This window comes from Lissotriton helveticus, chromosome 4_2 (assembly GCF_964261635.1).
Source record: "Lissotriton helveticus chromosome 4_2, aLisHel1.1, whole genome shotgun sequence".
Taxonomy (NCBI): domain Eukaryota; kingdom Metazoa; phylum Chordata; class Amphibia; order Caudata; family Salamandridae; genus Lissotriton; species Lissotriton helveticus.
This window is the reverse complement of record NC_136064.1, coordinates 57384061-57410257: the sequence shown is the minus strand read 5'-3', so window position 1 is coordinate 57410257 and position 26197 is coordinate 57384061.

Here is a 26197-nt window from a genome sequence, read left to right as displayed (position 1 = left end):
ACACATGCCCGTCTTTGGGGTGCTAGAGGGTGTCAAAGTGACACCCCCTGCACCCTTGCTGGACTCGGTATTTACCGAATCTGTAAATACAGATTCGGTAATGCCCATTGAATCCTATGGGCTTCAATGCCCATAGGAATCAATGGGCTTTACCGAATCGGTATTTACAGAATCGGTAAATATCGAATCTTAACGATTCAGTATTTACCGAGTCTGTGTTACCTACATCCCCCCCCCCTCTATTTTACCACTTCTTAAATACCGAATCGATAAAATTCGGTATTTAAGAAGTGGTAAAATAGAATTACCTACATCTGGCCCAAAGTTACATAATATGTGAAAAAGGGCGAAGGTTGATGGCGCTGCTGCTGCTGCTGAATCTGAGAATGAAGAGGAGGTTGATGTCAGGGGTCGCTTTATGCAAGGTACCGACCTGAAGGAGGTGCTGGGTCACATTCGCAAAAACTTGGTATTTCCTGCTTCTGTTGTGCCTCTGGAGGACGATCTGTTTTCGCAATATCATCGTCCTGAGGCTGATTATTTGCCTCTCCATTCTTCTGTTTTGAAGTTCTTGGAGAATGAATGGAAGGATGTGGACAAAGGTTCCTTTCCTCGTTTTTTGAGTAAGAGATACCCACTGCAGGATTTTGCTGTGAAATACCCTGCCTCTGTGAATGTTGACTCCTTGTTGGCCAGCATGTCTTCGCATGGGAATGTTGTTTCGGAGGATTCTTCTCCTGCTGACCCGGTTGACCGTAAAGTGGATGGTGCGGTGAAGCGCATTTTTGTAGCTGCAAATTTTTCTATCAGGGCTGCGGCCTATTCATCTTACACTATACAGTCCTTGCTTAAGGATTTTCAGTCCCTATCGGAATTGTTGGACCAGGGGGAGGATGTTTCTTCTACCCTGGCGATGATGGAGCAACAGGGTTGTCTGCTTTCAGATGTCTCCTTTGATTCATTGGGGGCGGCAGCTTCAGCGGCCGGGTCTTCTGTGGCTGAGAGACGACAGTTATGGCTCCGTTCATGGAAGGCTGATGCTGCGCAGAAAAACCTACTTATGAAGATCCCCTTTTCTGGGGTTAAGCTTTTTGGTTCACCTCTGGACGAGATGGTGAAGAAGACGGCGGAGGACCGTAAACTGCTTGCTCCTGAACGGACTGGCCGTTTCCGTGCCTTTGGTTCACAGAGGTCTTTTGGTCCTTCTAAGAGGGGTCGGGCTGGTCAGCCCTTTCGTGGAAGGGGGCGTGGCCGGGGTGCTCCTTCCCTTGATAAATCCCGGTTCTCCGGTGTTTCTGCCTCCTCCGCTCCTGCTTCCAAATCCTGACTGGATCGCTCCTGGTGTAGGTCCGGTTGGGGGTCGCCTCACTTACTTCATGGACTCTTGGCGAGAGACTGTGTCAGACCAATGGGGGCTTCGGGTGATTTCGGAAGGTTTGCGCCTTTGATTTGCCCAGACTGTTTCAGGGCCACTCCTTGTCCCAGAGATCCTGTGAAAAAGTTGGCGCTTTTGGAAGGCATAGATTCCCAGGTGGTCAAAAAAGCGGTGATTCCAGTGCCCAGCGATCAGTTGGGGAAGGGGGTGTATTCCATACTTTTCCTGGTGTCCAAGCGCACCGGGGATCTTCGGCCTGTGATGGACCTGAAGTGGGTCAATACTTTCATCCCTCACCAACGGTTCAAAATGGTTTCGCTTCAATTGATCCTTCCTCTGGTGTCTCAGAGCGATTTCCTTGCATCAATAGACTTGAGGGATGCTTACCTGCATGTTCCTATTCATCCGGACTTTCAGACGTTTCTCCGATTTTGCGTACAGGGTCATCATTACCAGTTCCAGGTATTACCTTTTGGGCTCTGCTCTGCTCCCAGGATCTTTACTAAGATTCTAGCTCCTCTTGTTGGACATTTGCATGGAGAGGGCATTAGTGTTTTTCCGTATCTGGACGACATTTTAATTTCTGCTTCTTCTCTTCCTAAGGCGGAGTTGCATGTCCAGAGAGTGTGCCATGTCCTGGAGCATCATGGGTTCCTCGTGAATGTGTCAAAGTCCTCCCTGGTTCCTGCGCAGGAATTGACTTTCATTGGGGCTCTCTTCAGGACTCAGTTGGGGATGGTGTTCCTGCCCCCTCCCGGGATTCTGTCCCTGATGTCTGCAGTTCGTGCCCTGTTATTGGGGCATTCTCATCCATTGAGCCTATGGTTGAGGGTTCAGGGTCTGATGTCGGCGTCGTTGTTGACGGTGCCGTGGGCTCGTCTCCACATGTACCCGGTGGTATCCCACATTTTGTCGCATTGGGACCCCTGTTCCCTCGATATGGGTGTTTTGGTTCCTATGTCGGAGGATGTTCGGGTGGTCCTGAGTTGGTGGTTGGACGACGGTCATCTGTCCAGGGGCAGCCCCTTTCTGATTGTTCCCACCCGCGTGGTCACTACCGATGCCAGCCTGCTGGTGTGGGGTGCTACTCTGGGGGATTTGACGACTCAGGGGGTTTGGCCTCAGTCGGTGTTGTCATGTTCCTTCCAACTACAAAGAGCTGAAGGCCGTCCTTCTGGGTCTGTTGGATTTCTCGGATCTTGTTCGGGGTCACCATGTGCAGATCCGAACGGACAATCAGGTTGTAATGTCTATGTGAACCATCAAGGAGGGTGCAAGGTTTGCTCCCTCAGTTGCCTCAGCCATCGAATTTGTTGTTGGGCGGAGGTGCATCCGGAGTCCCTGTCTGCCATTTACCTGCCTGGTGCGGAGAACACTGTGGCGGATTGTCTGAGCTGGGTGTTTCCTTCCATGGGGTCCTTGTCCCTCACACGGTGGATGTTCAGGAGGTTGCAGGTGATGTTTGGCTGTCCGATTGTGGACCTGTTTGCCTCCCAGGACAATGCCCAGATCCGATGCTTTTGCACGATTATGCCTTGCCAGGATGCCTGGAGAGTGGACGCGCTTTCATTCCTTTGGCCGAAGGGTCTGTTGTATGCATTTCCCCCTGTTCCCCTGATTCCAGCTGTTTTGCAGAAGATCAAGAGGGAGGGGTCCTTTGTGACTGGATGCTCCTTGTTGGAAGCGTCACCCTTGGTTTCCCCTACTGTTGGAATTGGCTGTGTCTCCGGGGTGAGCCTTGCCGTTCATGCCATATCCTCTGATGGGTCCTCTTCTTCCTCTGCCTGTGTTCCGTTCCCTGGGTCTGCGGGCCTGGCTCTTGAGAGGGGTTCTCTGATACGTGAGGGTTGTTCTGTGACTGTGGCTGGGGTCATTCAACAGTCCCAAAGGCCTTCTACGCTTAAATCCTACGCCAAACATTGGGATAATTTTGCTTCTTGGTGTGTTGGTCGTGGGCTATCATTGGATTCTTTGGATCCGGCTCGCATTCTGGATTTTCTGAATGATGGATTTGTGTTGGGCTTGGCCATTTCGACTCTTCGGGCTCAATGGGCCGCCATTCGGGCATTTCATGTCCTCCCTTTGGTTTCGATTTCTCCATTGGTTGCTAGACTTTTTAAGTCTCTTTCTTTCCAACGCCCCCGTCCTATCATGTGTCCTCCTCCTTGGGACCTTCCTTTGGTTTTGCGTTCCTTGCAGTTGGCTCCTTTCGAACCATTGGAGTCGGTGGACTTGAAGTTTTTAACGCTCAAGGTGGTGTTTCTTGTGGCAATTGCTTCTGCCAGGCGATGGGTGAGTTGGGTGCTTTCCTTCGTTCTGCCCCATTTTTGTTGGTTTTGTCGGACCGTGTGGTCTTGCACCCTCATCCTACATTTGTTCCTAAGGTGGATTGTTATTTTCACCGGTCTGCTGAGGTGGTTCTTCCGGTTCTTTGTCCTGATCCTCCCTCGGTTGAGGATTTCCTTTTGCACCTCTTGGATGTTCGTTGTGCCTTGTTGATTTATTTGTCACGCACGTCTTCCTTTTGTAAAGTGGACAACTTGTTTGTCAATTTTGGTTTGTCGCGTCAGGGCCTGAAACCCTCCCTCTCCACGATCAGTCGTTGGATTAAGGAGGCCATTATGTTGGCTTATGCTTCGGTTTCTGAGGTCCCCTCCCTTCCTGTTCAGGGTCGTTCCACCCGCTCTGTTGCTGTGTCATGGGCTTCTTTCAAAGGGGTGTCCATTGAGGATGTTTGTAGGGCTGCTACGTGGTCTTCCCCCCCATACCTTCATGTCCCATTACCGCCTCCAGATTGGGGGTGGGGGTTCTGTTTCGTTTGCCTCTTCTGTTTTATCTGCGGGGGTACCTTGAGAGGTTGTCCTTTTGATTGCTATGCCTCTGTTTATTAAACTATGTTTTTCGCTGCACTGATGGTGTGGTATGTTTTCCTTACATGAAGCTGATTGCTTTGGTATGGGCTCATATGTGAATACTGTGGCGAGGAAGACTGACGAGGAGGTAATGCCCCGGTTACTTACCGGTAATCTTCATTACTCCGAGTCCTTGTCCTTGTCTTCCTCGCCACAGTATAGTTTCCCTTCCCTCCCGGCCCTGGTGGTGGCTTCATGTCTGCGGCTTGGTTCTTCAGGTCGTGTTGGTATTTCTATATCCCTTTATGGGATTGGGTGGAGCCACTGGGGGCCATCTTGGAGGAGGGAGAGGGAGACTAGAGCGCTGTTTTTTATGCTTGGAGTTCTGTGTGGAGCCAGAGGCTCATATGTGAATACTGTGGCGAGGAAGACAAGGACTCGGAGTAATGAAGATTACCGGTAAGTAACCGGGGCATTAACAGATCCACTGTGTGAGATAGGCTTTTTTAAAAATCTGCACATTTTTAGACTTGACATAGATGAAAGGAACGTGGTGGCATAACGACAGAGCTGTCGACTTTGGACCAGTGGAACCGGATTTGAGTCTCAGCGTCCCTCACACCCCCTGTGATTTTGGGCAAATCACTCAATGCCCAGTGCCTGGAAACACAAAGCTCCAGTGCTTTCTGGTTCAGTTAGCGCTACATGAAACTGAGGAAAAAACGAAATGTGACCGCCTACACACACACTTACCTCGTTTGGAGTTTAAAGTGATTACTATGAACTGACGTCACTCTTTCAAAAAAACATCAATCTGTCAGTTGGTTTATATTTACATTTCCTCTGCTTATGAGGTAAATTAAAAGATTTTTATTGCTGTTGGACATTTAATGAAGCCGCGCGCACATTCTACAAATATGAAAAACAAGCCTCAGTTTTGTTTGATGTTATGGTTCTTGTGAAATTCTAACCCGTTAGTTTTCTAGCTGCCTCCCCACATTGTGAATTATTTATTTTACTGCATTTTGAGGCTCCCATGTGAGTGTTTTTGATGTCTGACAGACTGCACAAAACGCTGCACTTTTCATTTGTAACCCCCGCTCCACCCCCCTCTCTCTGTTTGTTTCCACACTTCTGACAGAAGGGAAAAAGCGCTGTGAAGCGGCCCTCGCTGGCCACTTCATAGGGCTTTTTTCTTTAATGGTGCCACTATCCCCTGTTCCCCACCCGATTGCTAAAGCCAATAGCACCCCATAGGCGAGGGATATTGGTCTTGCCAATGCTTGTTTATTGTCTGGAGTCACTTTGGCGGTTTTGGCCAATATGTCAGCTCACTTGTGCTCTAAATAGCCTACTGAAAAGAGCCAGCTGCTGAATGACACCACAATAGCTCTAAAATCACCAGCTGACATCATCATACATCAGAGACTTCCTAGAATGTCTGTTGTTGCTGATTGTTAGTGAAACAGGACTGGGGAAGAGAACTGGTTTTCTCTACACTGGATGAGCTAAATAGGGTGACCAGACGTCCCCGGATTTCCTCAGAGTGTTCCGGTTTTCAGAGGACTGTTCGACACTTTTCTTAATCTTAAGTACATGTCCAGGTTTTTGGGGCAAAGGTCAGGTCATTATGCAAAGCAGAACTGAAAGTTGTGCACTCTATTTACAGGCACCTCTGAAGACTGAAAGTAATTTATCTATTCCTGGCAGGCAGCACAGGATGCGGAGGGCAGCAGACTCTCAGCAGAGGGGAGACAGGGTGGGTAGGAGGACAGGGGGAGCTCAGGGTGGAAGAGGTTCTGAGATATTATATATATATCCTTTCCACCGTTCGTTGTGCCTTGCTTTCTTGCCATTAAAATTACTTTTTTCTTATGCACACGGAGGCGTTCAAGTTGTTTGTGTTTGAGGTTCACGAACGGTGGAAAGGAGATTTGGGACTTCCGGGGTCCCGACTCGAACTGCCCGACGACAGCTCGTAGCAAGCTACCGGAGTTTGTGGAGAGAAAATATATATATATTTGGCTGACTGAAAATAAAGAAGGAACATTTGCACTCACTCTGTGGTCCGTGCCTACTTCCCCCCCCCCCGAAGGGGCCTTGAAGGGAGCAGGTTCCTTGGATATATATACATCATGTCATGTGATCAAGGCCTTGTTTGGCCGAAGCGCGAAGTGGTGGTGTGGTGGAGAGCGAAATAAAAATCTAAGCACCATTACCTGGGTTTGCCTCGTCTGTGTATGCTGCGTGACGGCTGCGAGACGTTCTTCTGCCCAAAATATATATATATATATATATATTCACTGAAAAAACCATAGGTTATAGACCATATATAGTTAGGAATTAGCATTTACAAAACCTTGAAAATTCACTGAAAAAACCATAGGTTATAGACCATATATAGTTAGGAATTAGCATTTAAAAAACCTTATTTTACTCACACAAAACCATTGAAATTACATATATAGTTAGTTGCACTAACTATATATCGCGCACCTGCAATCCACTGCTGATGATGTCACATATTACATCATTCATGACATGGTCAGTGACATCACTGATGACATCACTGATGACATCTCAAATGACATCACTGATGACATCACTGATGACATCTCATTTGACATCAATGACCACATCACTGATGATATCATTCATATGACAATACAATGCATCTCCTCACATTTTAATATAACCTCTGTTTCACCCAGTGTTAAATACAGAATATAATTTTTGAAACCATTGACACACCAATACTAGTTACTACATACGCACTCACTGATTCCTACGTCTACACACACCTTCACTCATTCACCCATACTATCATTCATACATACAATCACTCATCTTTACAACACTATCATATGCACTCATACACCTATACAGACACTCACAGTCTGCCACTCATCCATGGAGTTACTCACACACCTAGTCAGTCCTGTAAAGAATCAATGACACTTCCATTTTCTTGTCTATACAGTTAAACATAGAGCACCTTACATTTTCAAACATATACTAACACATACTTACCTTGTTATACAATCATTGATACAAGTACACATTGATCTGCACAGAGTCACACACCTCCCAGCCAGCCACACACACACTCAGTCTCCCATACAAATACTTGGACAATCAATCAGTAACCCATATAGTTAATTATATAGCTACTGATCAAAACATGCAGCAGTTTACAGAACAACAGACATAATGATGCACAAATTAAGACACTTTAGTCACTAACCCATGCACTCAGTGAGACACATTTAATCACTCACTCATGCATTCAGTCATGCACCTACTAAATCCTTTGTCCAGACACTTATACTTCCACTCATTCTTCAATATGTAAGACACATTTTAACTTTACAGAAACATACAGTCACTGGATGTTGTCATCAGTGATGTCATCAGTGATGTCATTTGAGATGTCATCAGTGATGTCATCAGTGATGTCACTGACCATGTCATGAATGATGTAATATGTGACATCATCAGCAGTGGATTGCAGGTGCGCGATATATAGTTAGTGCAACTAACTATATATGTAATTTCAATGGTTTTGTGTGAGTAAAATAAGGTTTTTTAAATGCTAATTCCTAACTATATATGGTCTATAACCTATGGTTTTTTCAGTGAATTTTCAAGGTTTTGTAAATGCTAATTCCTAACTATATATGGTCTATAACCTATGGTTTTTTCAGTGAATTTCAATGGTTTTTTAATAGCAAATATCATAAGCTGTCGAATGTCAAGTACGTGGTAAGTGAAAACATTTTCGTGTTTATGCACACTGATCTGCTTTGAATGGTGCCCCCCCCCCCTCATTTCTATTAGGAGTACTCTCTCTTTGCAGATAGTGAAAGGTAGTTAACGCAGGCCTTTGCCCCCGTTGTAATCCGTCGTGCCTGCTTCTCTCTCCATTTGATTGATTGTTATCCAAGTATTTACTGTTTTAGAATTAGTTCTCTTTGGTTCATTCTCTATTTACAAACAAACACAGAGTCGCAATACTCTGTTTAGTCTTTGCAGATAACGAAAAATCGTGTAAAAAAAAAGAAAAGGAATCGAGCAAAATCAGTAGGCCACTAATGGGATCTCTTTTTGACCTCGCTAAAATAGAAACATTAGGAACAACCCCTCATGACAAATACAAAACTAGTGAGATGAACTGAACTCCACACAATGATGGCTGCAAAACAGCTCGGCTCCGCCACCCACCCCGCCCAAAATAACGATAAAGAGCGGCTGCCATGATTGGTTGCGGAATGGCCACGACGGAGCTACGAAATGATGCTGCTCTCATGCTAACCCCAGCTTCAGTCTGAAACATCCAGAAACACTGTAGACTACCAATTCGATCAGTTCCGGTAGCGCCCCAATGTAACCCGGTAGAGAAGAACTAGCCCTCCCCTCTTTCACTGATGGTTCTTGTTGCCTGTCCCTTCTGTTCTCATTTAACAGAACTATTTAGCCTGCTGAAAGGGGTTGTGTTCCGACCGCTGGTTGGTGGAGACATTTTGACTATATTCTGGACCTGCGTTGTCGCGTAATGCGTCATATGACGCGCCGCGTTAGCGCATCCGGAAGTCATCCGGGGCGCGCAGCGCGTAACGTAAGCATAACAAGTCATGTGACTTGTTAATAAAACTTTTCATTGGTTCATTTTACTTTTCTTATTGTAATGATGAAAGGCTTGCTCATATGACCTAAAAATTACGCTTTTCATTACTTCCGAACATTATTTTTTCTTAAATATATGTTATAATGTTCCAGGCTAATGTACTTTCCCGGAAATTTTACAACTGTCCTGCAAGTAAAATATATTCTTTTTTCGAGAAAAAGAGCGTTTCTTCGTCCCATGATGGAGCCGTTGAGCAAAAGAGGGTCGACCTGCTGTCTTAGTCGCCGATACGCCTGAATATGAGATTCTTATCGATCACTTTATGTTGCAGGAATAGAAAACACAACAGCCCTTGACCATTTATCTTTACTGCGTTCCTTCGTATTATACCTTTTACCCTTCATGTAATTGGTCTGCTTTATTTCACTTGCCTTTTAATGATTCTAAAACAGTGACTATTATTACAAACTTTACCAATGTATATACTACTACCATGTTTTCTTTTAAAAACCTTTATTGTGAAAATTTCATTATACAAATACGAGCCTATAACCACGTGGGCCGGCCACGGAGCAAACTGTAATCGTATGTGATGAGTAGACATTTACACTGTAGAGGAACGTAACGGGCGGGCCATTAGGTTGCAAGAACTAAGGTGTCTAACAGTTATGGAATCGGTGGACGTACATTTTATAATTAAAATACGACAGGGCCAGTTACAATAAAATTATCTAGATATACATTTGCGGGCAAGTACCATGGGTGACGTTAATTCGAACTTTCAACAGTACAGTAATCAATAACACATCAGAACTTAATATCAATAGGGATGTCGAAATATTCAATCAATTCTCGTCCCCGCCCGCCATGTGCTTCAAAACTGCATACGTATCTCGTGATTTCAAGGTTCTGCAACCAGTACACAACAAGGAGTTACGAGTCCCATTTATTCCGGCGCCATTTTGGGCGAGGACGGGCAGGTCCAGGATATAGTCAAAATGTCTCTACCAACCATCGACTATGATGATGTTCATATGCTGTATTTATTAGAGTAACACTCATCTGCCCACATGAAATTAATTTACCACAATCTAAACATGTCATTTTAATCTTTCCAAAGTTCTTCTAAATATTTGGGACCGTTTCCCTTGCCTCTGAAGCTCTCAGTGCCACTTCTTTGATGAATGTACTAGCAGGTCAGGGGTTCTCCTCCAAATCTCTCTTTTATGCAGCACTATAATTAATTGGTGCCACCTCTCCATATGACGATGCATGGTATAGTTACCACAACTATATATTTTTTCGTTTCCTCTGGAGAGTTCATCGTGGCAGATGAAGCGTGTAACATACCGGGCATTTACCTTTTTTTGCATGTACAGGAAAGGAAAAAAAAATCGAGCGTTCGAGTTCTTAGGTGTCCCAGGGCCATTTTAGTGGACCAGGCCCAAATCCAAAGAACAGCTATCTCACAGGCTAATGGGGCGACCCACGCCGAGTTTCAGCATTGTAGGATGACCACACAAGTACAGCAACTTGCTAGACATCACCTCGGTGCCATCCGGATCTCGGCGCCCCACTGCAGATGAAGTGCCTCTCAACTATGAAACCACCAGAAAACGCTTGAGTCAGCTTTGTGTGAAGCCGCCATTTTGATTCAATCAATAGCGTCCCCCTGCACACATTCAGGGACCTGGTCGTGTCTTCAGGTCAAACGAATTTGGGACAAGATGCAGAAAGGAAAAGGAAAAAAGTTCCGCCGGACCCCGGGAGGTGGCCGCCTATGTCATGGGCGATCTTAGGCCACACCAGGGCAATAGTGAAGCTGCAGCAGGTGCAAATAAGCTTCAGACAGTGTTACAAGCGCTGCTCAGAACTCTCAACTATGACACCACCTCGGTGCCATCCGGATCTTGGCGCCTTGTGCTGGTTCCGGCCTATTCACACATCGGTCCGCTACTGACGCCACCTCACAGGCCAACGGGGCACCCCACGCCGACTTTCGGCGCAGCATTGTAGGATGGCCACACCAGTGCGGCAAATTGCTGGACACCACCTCGGTGCCATCCAGATCTCGGCGCGTTGTGCTGCCTTCGGCCTATTCGCCACAAGTGCGCACGCAACTCAGCTGCATAGCGAGTGAAACACCAAGGGGCGCCCCACTGCAGCCGAGGAACCTCCATCTTGGGGGCGACGCACAGCATCACATTGCTTTCCAATGCAGTCAGATCCTCAAACAGCCCCCACTGACTGACGCGAACTCACAGGCCAACGGGGCGCCCCACGCCGACTTTCGGCGCAGCATTGTAGGATGGCCACACCAGTGCGGCAAGTTGCTGGACACCACCTCGGTGCCATCCGGATCTTGGCGCGTTGTGCTGCCTTCGGCCTATTCGCACATCAGTCCGCTACTGACGCCATCTCACAGGCTAATGGGGCGCCCCACGCCGACTTTCAGCATTGTAGGATGACCACACCAGTACAGCAACTTGCTAGACATCACCTCGGTGCCATCCGGATCTCGGCGCCCCACTGCAGATGAAGTGCCTCTCAACTATGAAACCACCACTGTGACATCCGGATCTTGGCGCGTTGTGCTGCCTTCGGCCTATTCGCACATCGGTCCGCTACTGACGCCATCTCACAGGCTAATGGGGCGACCCACGCCGAGTTTCAGCATTGTAGGATGACCACACCAACTTGCTAGACATCACCTCGGTGCCATCCGAATCTTGGCATCTCAACGCCTAGTGGTATCTTCCATACAGAAAATATTGTTACGCTACCTTTGGCCCCATTCGCACATCAGTCCGCAACTTAGACATCACCTCGGTGCCATCCGGATCTTGGCATCTCAGCGCCTTGTGGTGTCTTCTCGTCAGAAAATATTGTTGCGCTGCCTTTGGCCCCATTCGCACATCAGTCCGCTACTGACACCATCTCACAGGCCAACAGGGCGCCCCACGCCGACTTTCAGCATTGTAGGATGGCCACACCAGTGCGGCAACTTACTAGACACCACCTCGGTGCCATCCGGATCTTGGCGCGTTGTGCTGCCTTCGGCCTATTCGCACATCGGTCCGCTACTGACGCAAACTCACAGGCCAACGGGGCGCCCCACGCCGACTTTCAACATTGTAGGATGGCCACACCAGTGCTGCAACTTGCTGGACACCACCTCGGTGCCATCCGGATCTTGGCGCGTTGTGCTGCCTTCGGCCTATTCGCACATCGGTCCGCTACTGACGCCGCCTCACGTGCCAACGTATTTTCTCCGCATTTTATACCCTATGCCGCATAACAGGTCATGTAACTTGTTTATAAAACTTTTCATTGGTTCATTTTACTTTTGGTTTCCTAATGATGGAAGGCTTGATCATATGACCTAAAAACAACACTTTTCATTGGATGAAAACTTTTTTTTTTTCCAAACGATGAAAGCCCCACCTTGTTTCTGGATGTTTCAGACTGAAGCTGGCGTCAGCATGAGAGCACCACCATCTCGTAGCTCCGTCGTAGTCATTCCGCGAGCAATCATGGCAGCCGCTCCCCACCAGAAGCCTGCAGGAGTCGGGACCCCCAAAACTTTTGATGAATTCTCAAGGCGGAGGGGACGCTTTCGAGAATGGGGTCCAAGACCTAGCAGACAAGCGTCCGATTTCCAAGGTGTCCCAGGGCCATTTCAGTGGACCAGGCCCAAAAAGGAAAGAGCCTGCCGCCATTTTGAGAGTCCTGTGACAGCCGCCTATCGCTGCACCGCAAGAGTGGGCGCAACTCAGCTGAATTGCGGCTTTTGACACAGTGGACCAAAAACGGACGGAATGGCAACTGAAACGGTAAAGGGGCGCCCCACTACAACAGATGACACTCCACCTGGAGAGGCCCGTTCACGCCGCCTCCCCCGGGGCGCCCCACGCCGTTATTCGGAGCAGCATTGTAGGATACCAAAACCAGTGCGGCAACTTACTGGACATCACCTTGGTGCCATCGTTCTGCTGCCTTGGAACTATTCGCACAACAGTTTGCTACTGAAGACCCACCCCCCGCGACGCCCCACGCCGTTATTTGCTGGGTGGCAACTTACTAGACATCACTTTCGTGTCATCTAGATTTCAGCGCGTTCTGCTGCCTTGGAACTATTCGCACAACAGTTTGCTACTGATGACCCGCCCCACGCCGGAAATCTGGACGTTGTGCTGCGTTGGGACTATTCGCACAGCCGACCGCTACTTCGTTGTTTTTCCCTAAAAATGTTTATATGTTATTACTATTTTTGTTTTCTTGTATATATTTATAAATTATTAAAGTTTTATAATCTTACTACTTTGTCGGAGTGCTATATATTTTTAATGTGACACATAATTGTAAAAACTTTGATGTACAAAGAGTCATCCCTGGAATCTTCCGCTTCACGCTCGGTCCCCTCCCCAATCACAATACAGGATGGTTTTCAGATAATAGCAACGCTTCTGCTGTGACGGATCTCATCGAGTGTGGGCCTTGATCTACTATAACTCCTTTGAAGAGGGGTGAATCTTTACAGCTGTGGCCATAAACTACATCTGCAGGGCTAGCTGATACCCTAGGACCAGCCTGGACAATCGGACACAGAGGAAAAGGAGTGTCAGAGGGTGCAGTAGTGAATAGGGCGAAAGGGAGGTGTCGGGCGGGCACAGGGTGTGATTCTCAGGAAAGAGCAGCGCAGATGGGGGGAGGTTTATTACCCATGCATAAGACAGAGAGCGGGGGTGACCACTGCCTGGGGGAGATGCTTGCGAGGGTGGGGAGCCATGCTAAGGATCGACAGCGTGCACAGAGTGGGTCTGGTCAAGGCATCTAAAATGGCTGCCGTGCACGACAAAAGTGTGGCATTTGAAAAAAGACAAGATAGCGCAGACAATGTTTTTCAACACTTCCTGATTTCCTTCGAATCGAACGTTAACAGACGTTGGGGCATATTACCAAAGTTAAGCGATATTTATCCCTAACGATGCATTGCAAAGATTTTTTTACCGTCAGAAATTATCGCAGATAAACCTTGCTATTATCAAAGTTTATCGCAAATACGATAAAAACCGACCGCAATGCATTAATATCGCTGAAAACTCAGCGATATTCATGCATTACCGAGCTAATCCTCTTAGCCATGTTATCCACCTCCCATAGGATAACATGGCTAAGAACTGCTCAGGGCAGCTGTTACTTTTTGGAGATATTCGCGCTTATCTCGAATATTTCCAAAAGTTGATAATAGGAGATAGCGATGTTAGCGACTGTTTCCAGTCGCTAACATCTTGGCATGCCCACTTTGCATGTCATTAGTGATAAATATCACTCACATGCAAAGTGGGGCCCAAGATGGTCGCTATCTCCTACTAGCCGTCGCTAACTGGTGTTAGCAACAGCTAGGTAATACAGATATAATTTTATCTCCGCGAAGCGGAGCGCTGTTACAGATATATATCTTGTTTTTGAACGTTAATTTCTCAAAATGCACTGAAGCACATATATTGAGACCTAGCAAAGGCACATCGGGCTACCAGTCCCTAATATTTTACCAAGTTTCGTGCAAATCCATTCAGCCGTTCGATTATTATTATTATTTATTTTTTTTGCCCCGCGGGGCCCTTTTAAAACCTCCACATCAAACCTAGGGGATCAGCGAGGATCTACTATGCCCCCTTATGGTCATTTGCCCCTTCGCTTTGGCCTCCTCTTGTCTCTCGATCCTACCGAGAGACAAGATGGCGGCCGCTACGGACTGTTTGGAATGTTTACAGACACCGGAGAGCCAATCAGCTTCGCTTCGCAAAGCTCCGTAACGCGAAAAGTACGCGAAGCGGTGCGCTGTTACAGATATATATCTTTTTTTGAACGTTAATTTCTCAAAATCCACTGAAGCACATATATTGAGACCTAGCAAAGGCACATCGGGCTACCAGTCCCTACAATTTTGCCAAGTTTCGTGCAAATCCATTCAGCCGTAAGATTATTATTATAATTTTTTTTTTTTGCCCCGCGGGGCCCTTTTAAAACCTCCACATCAAACCTAGGGGGTCAGCGAGGATCTACTATTCCCCCTTATGGTCATTTACCCCTTCGCTTTGGCCTCCTCTTGTCTCTCGATCCTACCGAGAGACAAGATGGCGGCCACTACGGACTGTTTGCGGCCACTACGGACTTTTTGGAATGTTGACAGACGCCGGAGAACCAATCAGCTTCGCTTCACAAAGCTCCGTTGCGCGAAAAGTACGCGTCCTAGGCCGCTGCCCGGTCCGCGCTTACAGATATATATCTTTTTTTAAACGTTAATTTCTCAAAATCCACTGGAGCACATATATTGAGACCTACAAAAGGCACATCGGGCTACCAGTCCCTACAATTTTGCCAAGTTTCGTGCAAATCCATTCAGCCGTTCGGTCTAAAAGTGAGGCCAACCGCCCTATGGAAATTAACATGGGAAAAACGCGTTTTGGGACCCCCCTTTTTTCTCGGCCCCCCCTTGACGAACCCCCCCCAAATTTTCAAAGGCTGCTCAGAAACAAAATGTGCCATTTTCCTGAAAATTTCAGCCAATTCCGTCCACAAACGGCAAAGTTATTAGACATAGAATTTTCAAAAATCCCATAGAGAAAAAATCCTAACTATATATACCTACTGGCGACCGCCAGTAGGTAATATATATATATATATATATATATATATATATATATATATACATATTTTTTTTTTTATCCACCAATGCCCTCGAGCTTTCCAGGACGCACGCAGTGTAAAGCCTGCCATCCGGCTTTCAAGGATATCACTCTCCACAAGCCCAGGTTGGTTATGATGCCTGACGCCTTTCGGGGCTGGCGCCCCCTAATCATAGGCTGCTCCATATGTGGCATTGAAAGGCTCTCTTTATTTCAAATTGCTGCATGCTTATTGGTTCCCTGCCCTGAGCCTTTTTGCAGGGAAGGAGCCAGCTCGCAAGCTACAATTTGGCAGTCTTAAAGCTGGGCAGGCACTATTTTGGACAATGCAAGATTTATCCAGTTCACTCAGAGACTTCGAGAAGCGAACCCACTGGGGCAATACTAGAACTGCACTACTTCACCTACAAGGCCATGCGAATGACCAAGCCCACAAGGACAGGTGCTGTAAATTATAAACTGTGCAGTTCTACTTGCGCTTGCAGCCTCTCACAACTACATGCCACTGAAGAAAGGTCTTAACCTGAAACGCGTCTGGCATTTTATTCTGAAAAGCTGTCCCTCATTATTTCCTGCCGGCAGGCGACCAAAATACAGAGAGCTGATTTACCTTCGTGTGGCACGTATCTTCAAAGGGTTTCCTGTTTGTGTTTGACATTAAAGGCGGCTGTTACCCGGTCGCGAAGAGAAGCCCACCGCTGTTGCGGGTCAGCTGCGGCACCACGCGGGTGCTGTAGCATTTGTGAACGAAGGAGAGCTGGAGCCTTTTTGCAGGGAAGGAGCCAGCTCGCAAGCTACAATTTGGAAGTCTTAAAGCTGGGCAGGCACTATTTTGGACAATGCAAGATTTATCCAGTTCACTCAGAGACTTCGAGAAGCGAACCCACTGGGGCAATACTAGAACTGCACTACATCACCTACAAGGCCATGCGAATGACCACGCCCACAAGGACAGGTGCTGGAAATTATAAACTGTGCAGTTCTACTTGCGCTTGCAGCCTCTCACAACTACATGCCACTGAAGAAAGGTCTTAACCTGAAACGCGTCTGGCAATTTATTCTGAAAAGCTGTCCCTCATTATTTCCTGCCGGCAGGCGACCAAAATAAAGAGAGCTGATTTACCTTCGTGTGGCACGTATCTTCAAAGGGTTTCCTGTTTGTGTTTGACATTAAAGGCGGCTGTTACCCGGTCGCGAAGAGAAGCCCACCGCTGTTGCGGGTCAGCTGCGGCACCACGCGGGTGCTGTAGCATTTGTGAACGAAGGAGAGCTGGAGCCTTTTTGCAGGGAAGGAGCCAGCTCGCAAGCTACAATTTGGCAGTCTTAAAGCTGGGCAGGCACTATTTTGGACAATGCAAGATTTATCCAGTTCACTCAGAGACTTCGAGAAGCGAACCCACTGGGGCAATACTAGAACTGCACTACATCACCTACAAGGCCATGCGAATGACCACGCCCACAAGAACAGGTGCTGGAAATTATAAACTGTGCAGTTCTACTTGCGCTTGCAGCCTCTCACAACTACATGCCACTGAAGAAAGGTCTTAACCTGAAACGCGTCTGGCATTTTATTCTGAAAAGCTGTCCCTCATTATTTCCTGCCGGCAGGCGACCAAAATAAAGAGAGCTGATTTACCTTCGTGTGGCACGTATCTTCAAAGGGTTTCCTGTTTGTGTTTGACATTAAAGGCGGCTGTTACCCGGTCGCGAAGAGAAGCCCACCGCTGTTGCGGGTCAGCTGCGGCACCACGCGGGTGCTGTAGCATTTGTGAACGAAGGAGAGCTGGAGCCTTTTTGCAGGGAAGGAGCCAGCTCGCAAGCTACAATTTTGCAGTTTTAAAGCTGGGCAGGCACTATTTTGGACAATGCAAGATTTATCCAGTTCACTCAGAGACTTCGAGAAGCGAACCCACTGGGGCAATACTAGAACTGCACTACATCACCTACAAGGCCATGCGAATGACCACGCCCACAAGGACAGGTGCTGGAAATTATAAACTGTGCAGTTCTACTTGCGCTTGCAGCCTCTCACAACTACATGCCACTGAAGAAAGGTCTTAACCTGAAACGCGTCTGGCATTTTATTCTGAAAAGCTGTCCCTCATTATTTCCTGCCGGCAGGCGACCAAAATAAAGAGAGCTGATTTACCTTCGTGTGGCACGTATCTTCAAAGGGTTTCCTGTTTGTGTTTGACATATATATATATATATATATATATATTCTTTTTTTTGTTTGTTTTGTTTTTGTTTCACTGAAAAAAACAAAGGTTTCAGGGGTGTTATAGTTAGCTGGACATTTCACTCGTATAAAACCATTGAAATTCCCCCGTTATAGTTAGTTCAGCTAGCTATAACTCGCGCGCCCGCAATGCACTGCTGATGACGTCACATATTACATCACTCATGAAATGTTCAGTGACATCACTGATTACATCTCAAATGACATCACTAATGACATCATCCAGTCACTGTGTGTTTCTATGAAGTTTAAATATGTATTATATATATGCCAAGGTGTATTGAAGAATGAGTGGGTGTATAAGTGTCTGGATGGGGGATTTAGTAGGTGCGTCACTGACTGTTTAAGTGAGTAATTACATGTGTCTTATTGAATGCATGGGTTAGTGACTAAACTGTGTGAATGTCTGTATCAGTCTATCTGCTGTTGTATAAGCTGCTCCATGGGTTGGTTAGTAGCTACATGAGTGTCTATATGGGTTATTGATTGGTTACCAGAGTATTTGTATGGATGCCTGAATGTGTATGTGGGTGCATAGGAGGTGTGTGGCTCTGTGCATACATGTGTGAGTGATTGATTCACTGGCTGTATGAGTTCAATAGTGCATGTGGAAACAGCTGTATGGGTGGGTCAGTGTGTGTATGGGTGTGTTACTGAGTGAATGGATGTCTCAGTGGTACATGTCCAAGTAACTACGTATGTAAATGGCAGTGTATGTGAGTGTTGGAATATATAAATGACTAAATGTGAGAGTCAATGATTGTGAGAGTGGCTGTATAGATGAGTGTTTCCTTGTACCAGTGTTTATATAAGAGAGTCATTATGTGTTTGTTTCTGTTTGAATAAGTGATCTGTTGTGTGTATAACTCTATAGGTCAGTAAATGGAAGTGTGATTGATTCTTTGCATGACTGACTAGGTGTGTGAGAAACTCCATGAATGATTGGCGCTGTGTGAGTGTCTATATAGGTGTATGAGTGCATATGATAGTGTTGTATTGATGAGTGACTGTATGCATGAGTGATTGTATGGGTGAATGAGTGGATGTGTGAGTAGACCTGGGAATCAGTGAGTGCGTATTTTGTAACTGGTATTGGTGTGTCAATGGTTTCGAAAATTGTAGTCTGAATTTTACAGTGGGGTTTTCAAAGGTTATATTAGAGTGTGAGGAGGTGCATCAGATTTTCACATGGATGATATCAGTGATGTCATCAGTGATGTCATTTAAGATGTCATCCTTGATGTCTTCAGTGATGTCACTGACCATGCCATGAATGATGTAATGTGACGTCATCAGCAGTGCATTGCGGGGGTGCAAGTTATAGTTAGCTGAACTAACTATAACGGGGAAATTTGTATGGTTTTGTACGAGTGAAATGTCCAACTAACTATAACGTCCATGAAACCTATGGTTTTTTCAGTGAATTTCTAAGGTTTTATAAATGCTAATTTCTAACTATAACATGCCTGAAACCTATGGTTTTTTCAGTGAATGTCAATGGTTTTTTAAATGCTAATATCTAACTATAACGTCCCTGAAACCTATGGTTTTTTCAGTGAATTTCAATGGTGTTTTAAATGCTAATTTCTAACTATGCCTACAAAGTAAGGACATGTAAAGAAAGAGGAAGAAAAGTGCAGAAAGAAGCAAGACAAATGCAGAAAGAGGTAAAAGAAGTCCAGAAAGACGAAGAAAACAGCAGAAAGAAGCAAGAGATGTGCAGAAAGAACCAACAGAGGAGCAGAAAGTCCTCCTGTGCCCCCAACTTTTTAGTGACAGGTACTGGTGGAAACTGACTCTGACTAACTAGGACCGTAGCTAGTGCTATGCTAAAAGACACTTGGAATACAGTAAAAAAACACCTACATACACTAGGGAACACTATGTGTTGGGGTATCCCTGTAATTAGCATGACCTCCTCTGTATTTGCCTTGCGTTAGTGCCTGGGTCATTGCATGAGTACATTGGTAGTGACTGGATGATTAGAGTGCTGCAAGGACAGTGCATGGTGATTTTAAACCTGCTTGGGTTTTGGGGGAGTGATTGGATAAGTACATGATGCTGGATGGCTGATTTGAGGAGTGCATGGGTAGTAACAGAGGGATTCTGGAGTGCATGGGTATAACCTGGATAATTGGAGGAGTGAATCACTACTGTGTAGGTGGTTAGAGGTCTGCATGGGTAGTGCTCTGTGCATACATGTGTGAGTGATTGATTCACTGGCTGTATGAGTTCAATAGTGCATGTGGAAACAGCTGTATGGGTGGGTCAGTGTGTGTATGGGTGTGTTACTGAGTGAATGGATGTCTCAGTGGTACATGTCCAAGTAACTACGTATGTAAAAGGCAGTGTATGTGAGTGTTGGAATATATAAATGACTAAATGTGAGAGTCAATGATTGTGAGAGTGGCTGTATAGATGAGTGTTTCCTTGTACCAGTGTTTATATAAGAGAGTCATTATGTGTTTGTTTCTGTTTGAATAAGTGATCTGTTGTGTGTATAACTCTATAGGTCAGTAAATGGAAGTGTGATTGATTCTTTGCATGACATGATGCTGGATGGCTGATTTGAGGAGTGCATGGGTAGTGACAGAGGGATTTCTGGAGTGCATGGGTATAACCTGGATAATTGGAGGAGTGAATCACTACTGTGTAGGTGGTTAGAGGTCTGCATGGGTAGTGCACAGGGGATTGTATAAGTGCATGTGTTTGTGCCTGGGTCACAAGGGGGCATGGCCTTGGACCACCTCTCTGCAACGCAGCTCCCTGGCACTCACTGGAGGTACCTGGTGGTCTAGTTGGCCCCCAGGGACCCTCAGGATTCAAGGGGGCATAATCCCCCAACTTAAAACGTGCCACAGGGCACGTTTGCACACTTGTCACATCAGGCCACGCCCCATCCCTGCACCACTGTGCAACTGCACCCCCTGAAGCGTTGTTAATTGGGGTATTACATCCTCTTGAGTCCTGAGGGTCCCTAGGGGCCAACTAGCCCACCAGCTACCTCCAATAAGCGCCACAGAGCTGCGTTGCAAGGAGGTGTAAAAAGGGGCGTGGCCTCTCAACACCTCTCTGCAACGCAGGTCCCTGGCGCATACTGGAGGTACCTGGTGGGCTAGTTCGCCCCCAGGGATCCTCAGGATTGAAGGGGACTTTATCCCCATTTTACAATGTGCCAGGGGGTGCGTTTGCACACTTGCTATGTCAGGCCCACCCCCTCCCTGCACCACTGGGCAAACGCGCCGAAATTAAAAAACAAAGAAATCTTTTTTGGGAGGACCCCCTGAGCAGGCCTAGGGGGTCAGGGTGTTTCTACCCTACCCCCTTCTGTTGTTTTATACCTTTGTTTCTCTGTTTTCTGGTGACTCGCTTCTACCGAGCCACAAGATGCCTGCCAACACTTCCTGGTTTGGAGTGTTGCTAGCCAATCACAGTGAAGCTTGTGCTCGGGACTTAGGCTCCGCCCAGATATCGAAACTTTTATTTTTCTAAATTCTCAGCAACAACTGAACGGATTTACACCATTTTAAACAAGCATTGACATAGCCAATAGGGCTCGCTTTTGGGACCTTATAAATATTTAGTAATGCAGCACAATATCCTTGGTGCAACAACATTAACTGTTGCATGGTTAAACACTTATAAGGCCCCAAAGGCGAGACCTATTTGCTATGCCACTGCTTGTTTTTTTTGCGTACCCGGCCATATTTTTTGTCCCAATAAGAGGTAGGCCTCTATCTATGTCTCATCAACCTCACAGACAATCTAGAAGATTCCCAGCACCTCAATACCAGCCCATTTAAAGCACTGTTTAACAAAGGGGTAGAAGTAGTGTCTTGTGAATATGAATAGCAGGACCCTTCTGGTCCCTGATGGATACCACAGGAGAAAGACTTAATTACTTGGGTGTAGTTAACATAGTTCATGAAGCAGTGTGTTCAGTTAATGGTTGCACTCTGAAGAATAAAGATGTGCTTTGTGTATGTCGTGGTCATTTGCATGCTAGTGGGCTGGAGAGGAATCTACATAACCTTTGTTTTTTTAAGTGAATTTCCGTTTTGTTAATGCAATTTCCTAATAATAACGTACCTGTAACCTTTGTTTTTTTCAGTGAAGAAATATATATCATACATGCTAACCTTCCCGATTCAGGCGGGAGACTGCCGATTTCAAGGTGTGTCTACTACCTCCGAATTCCTGCATGCAAAAACTCAATAACTCAGCAGTCTTATCATAGAAGTTTAGAAACAATGTCTAAGGTGTCTATTCATGCCATAGCACTTTCTCCCTGCTCCTGACAGGTAAGGAAAACAAAGGAATATTCGTATTTCTGATAGCCGATCTTACAGTAACAAACTTGCGAATCCCACATGTGCCAATAGAGAAGATTCAGGCCTCAGTAGAAGTCAATGGGAGAAATACATTCTCCCGATTATTTTTTTTTTAAATCTCTCAACTTTCCTCCTCTATAATGTTTGCATGTAGGATGTTCTAATTCCTCGTTGCCCGCTTATGACCCAGGCTATGCTTCGTCTTTCACTGTTCTTACAATCCGACAACAACCTCTCTTTGAACCGCTTGGTGCTCGCGCCTCTGCGGATCACGTGACGAACGGGACCTGACGTCGTTGCTAAGGGCACTTTGTCTCCAGGAACTAGACGCTGCTGTCTCCTTCTGTCCATCCTCCTTGGACAGCAACTCCGTCTTCAGGCAGCTGGAAGACGTCGGTGATTCGTGAGCGGGTTCGATGCTGGTAAGCAGACCCTTCTGTGAGGCAGCTTTAGTTTGGCTGGACTTTGACTTGCGGCAAGTTCCGCGGTGGCCTCCGACAGCCACCCGATACTTACTCATGTTAAAGGCGGGTCACCCGCTCCTCTGGCGCCTCCCTTTTGAGTGCGACGATGTACTGATCTGGTGAGAGGGGCTACTAAAAGACCGTGTGTCTTCCGCTCTCTCAGCCATTACTCTCAGCCAGCACCCCTGTGATGTACTTTTAACTTTTAATAATGTTTAAGAAGGATCTAATCATATTTTCATGCCACTGACTTTATACTTTTTAAATACAAGCTCTCTAGACAGTTAATTTAGTAGTTTATGTGTCATAAGGTCAACCCACGAAACTACACCTTGTATTATGTAACCGGTGTTTCAAACTTTCGGGTTGGGTTCGCTCTATACTAAACTGCATCAAAATAAATAATAATATTAATAATGACGTAAGAAGTCGTGCAGTGCAGTTTCGTATGGAGCCAAAAATAAAAGTGCATCAATATATTTATTTTATTGAGAACCATACTCTAGGACAAACAAAAGCAAGCGTGTGCACCTCGCGCGGCAGCAGGGGGCATGCGGGGGGCCTGCGCGATTCACTTGCGGGAGTGATAATTGCTAACATATGGCGGCGCTGGCTCCCTGAAGTGAATCTCCACACGTGCACGAGTTGCCATTGAAGGCAATGGAACGCGTGCACGTTTTTGGCTGAAAAGCCAAAGTGATTGCAAAAGGTCTTTTTGCCTATTTAGCGCATGCACGCTGTATAGGCGAGACCTAAAAAAGGTTGCTTTCTGTCCAAGCACTACCTCTTTGCCAGATTTGGGGTATTTCCGTTCAGTAGTTAGTTGAGGTAATTATAACTCACGCGCTCGCAATGCACGGCTGATGATGTCACATATTACATCACTCATGACATGGTCAGTGACATCACTGATGGCATCACTCTTGACATCACTGATGCCACCACTCATGACATCATCCAGTGAATGTGTGTTTGTGTAAAGTTTAAATTTGTTTTATATACATATATATATATATATATATATATAAACCAAGGTGTATTAAAGAATGAATACATTTACAAGTGCCTAAAGAAATTATTTTGTAGGTGCGTGACTGACTGTATAAGTGAGTGATTGAACATGTCTTACTGAATGCAAGGGTTAGTGACTAAACTGTTTGAAAGTCTGTATTTGTCTCTCCATTGGTGTGTAAGCGACTGCATGGGTTGCTGCATAGCTACATGAGTATCTATATAGGTTATTGATTTGTTGTCTGAGTATCTGTATGGGTCCCTGAGTGTCTGTGTGCGTGGGTGGGAGTATGAGTCTGTGCATAGACGTCTGAGTGGGTGATACAGTGGTTGTATGGATTAAAAAGTGCATCTGGGAAGGCATGTATGGGTGAGTTAGTGTGTCTATGGGTGTGTTGGGGAGTGAATAAATGTCTCAGTGGTATATCTGTGACTAACTGCATATGTTTGAAGCCACTAGATGTGAGTGTTGGAGTATATAAATGAGTATACGTGAGACTAAGTTATTTCAAGAGTGGGTGTATAAATAAGTGTCTGCATCTATCAGTGATTGTATAACACAGTAAATATGTGTTAGTATCTGTATAAATAAGTGGTGTGATATGTCTAAAAATAACGAAGTTGGTGTGTATAACTGTATACATGATTAAATGGGTATATGATTGATTCTTTGCATTACTAATTAGTTGTGTGAGTAACTCTATTGATGAGTGGCAGAGTTTGACTGCATGTCACACTCTGCCACTCATCCATAGAGTTGTATGAGTGCATATTATAGTCCTGTATTGGTGAGTAACTACATGCATAAGTGACTGGATGTGTGTGTAGAGCTAGGAAATAGTGAGTGCTATGTAGTATATGGCATTCTTCTGTGTATGGTTTCAAAAATAGTAGTCAGCATTTTAGAATGGGTGTATCAAAGTTTATTTTAGAGCATCAGTATGTGCATCAGATTGTCACGTGGATGATGTCATGAGTGATGTCATTTGAGATGTCATCAGTGTTGTCATGAGTGATGTCACTGACCATGTCATGAGTGATGTAATATGTGACATCATGAGCAGTGCATTGCGGGCGCGCGAGTTATAGTTAGCTCAACTAACTATAACAGGCGAATTTCTCTGGTTTTATATGAGTCAAATGTTCAACTAACTATAACGTCCCTGAAACCTGTGTTTTTTTTAGTGAATTTCAAAGGTTTTTTAAATGCTAATTCCTAACTATAACGTCTGTAAAACCTATGGCTTTTTCAGTGAATTTCAAAGGTTTTTTAAATGTTAATTTCATATTTTAATGTTTCTAAAACCTATAATTTTTCTATTATATTTTTAAATATTGTGGAACTATTATACTTCTTTTTTTTTACTTTAAAAATGATGTAATGTTTTATATCTTTCCCAAAAAATATGCGCATTTCGTATCCGACGAGTTCGTGGCACCGCGTTCCGCGTAACATCATATACGCATTAAGTCACCCAGGTACTACTTTAGTATCCGACGGGTACGCAGTACCAAGCCAAGCATTACGTCATGTACATATGGGGTCGCGCCCGCTGCGCTTTGCGTATTCGACGAGTACACACTGCCAGGCCCTGTGTTACGTCAAAGACGTATAGTATCGCGCCGGGTACGCCATTCCCTTTTTTTGTCTCAAATGTATATTTAAATAACCTTAAACAGTATATGAGAGCACGCAAAAATCTACATTATTTTAAACATTAATATATTTCTAACAGTAATAAACTTATATTATGATAAATATATTTTCTCAAAATCGCGTCGGGTGCGGCCTCCTTGCACGCTCGGTGCGCGATTGCCATGTGACTTTAAAAAAAGCATTTGATTGGTTCATAACATTTCCCATTGTAACAGTTGGATGACTCCACACATTTTACTCATTCTCTCTACAACGTTTGATGAGAGACACCTCCTCTGCTTAGAAAGCTTTTTGAAAAGTGTTTTCCTGTATACACATATCTTCTATGACACAACATGCAACGATCATCTTGATCAATATTCATGCTCTGTACATTAGCCTTCCACGTGTGATTGCCATGCATCTCAAACGTTCCATCAAAAAACAAATGTAACATGATGCCCCAATGTGTGTGTGTGTGCACATTATTGTGTTGCCTTTCGGCCTGATATTGGTGGCTCTAAGGAGTATCATCAGCCACGGGCAGACTGCACATCCTAGATCACATAATAGATCACATAGTTTCAACAATAGTTTCCGCCCTCCCGACACATGCTACACTAATCTAAATTGCACACTCTGCGAGGTCAAAACTACAAAAAAACACACATAAGTACACTTCCTGGCCAGACAGGAAGTGAATAATGCCCATGTCCCCGGAATAATTATTCACTTTGCGTACGTATAAATAGGATGAATAGAATAACCACGATGACACACTTCCCTCTTCTTCCACACTACCTCAAATGATATGCCGCATCCACCTCGCATATCACAATGCGCAATAAAAAAAAGAAATGGATCCATGAGGTGTACACCATTCTGTCAATCAACACGGGCTCTAAATTGTGAGCCCTACTGCCCGTCGTCTACGAAAGGGATCCATGAGGTGTACACTCTCCTGCAATCAACA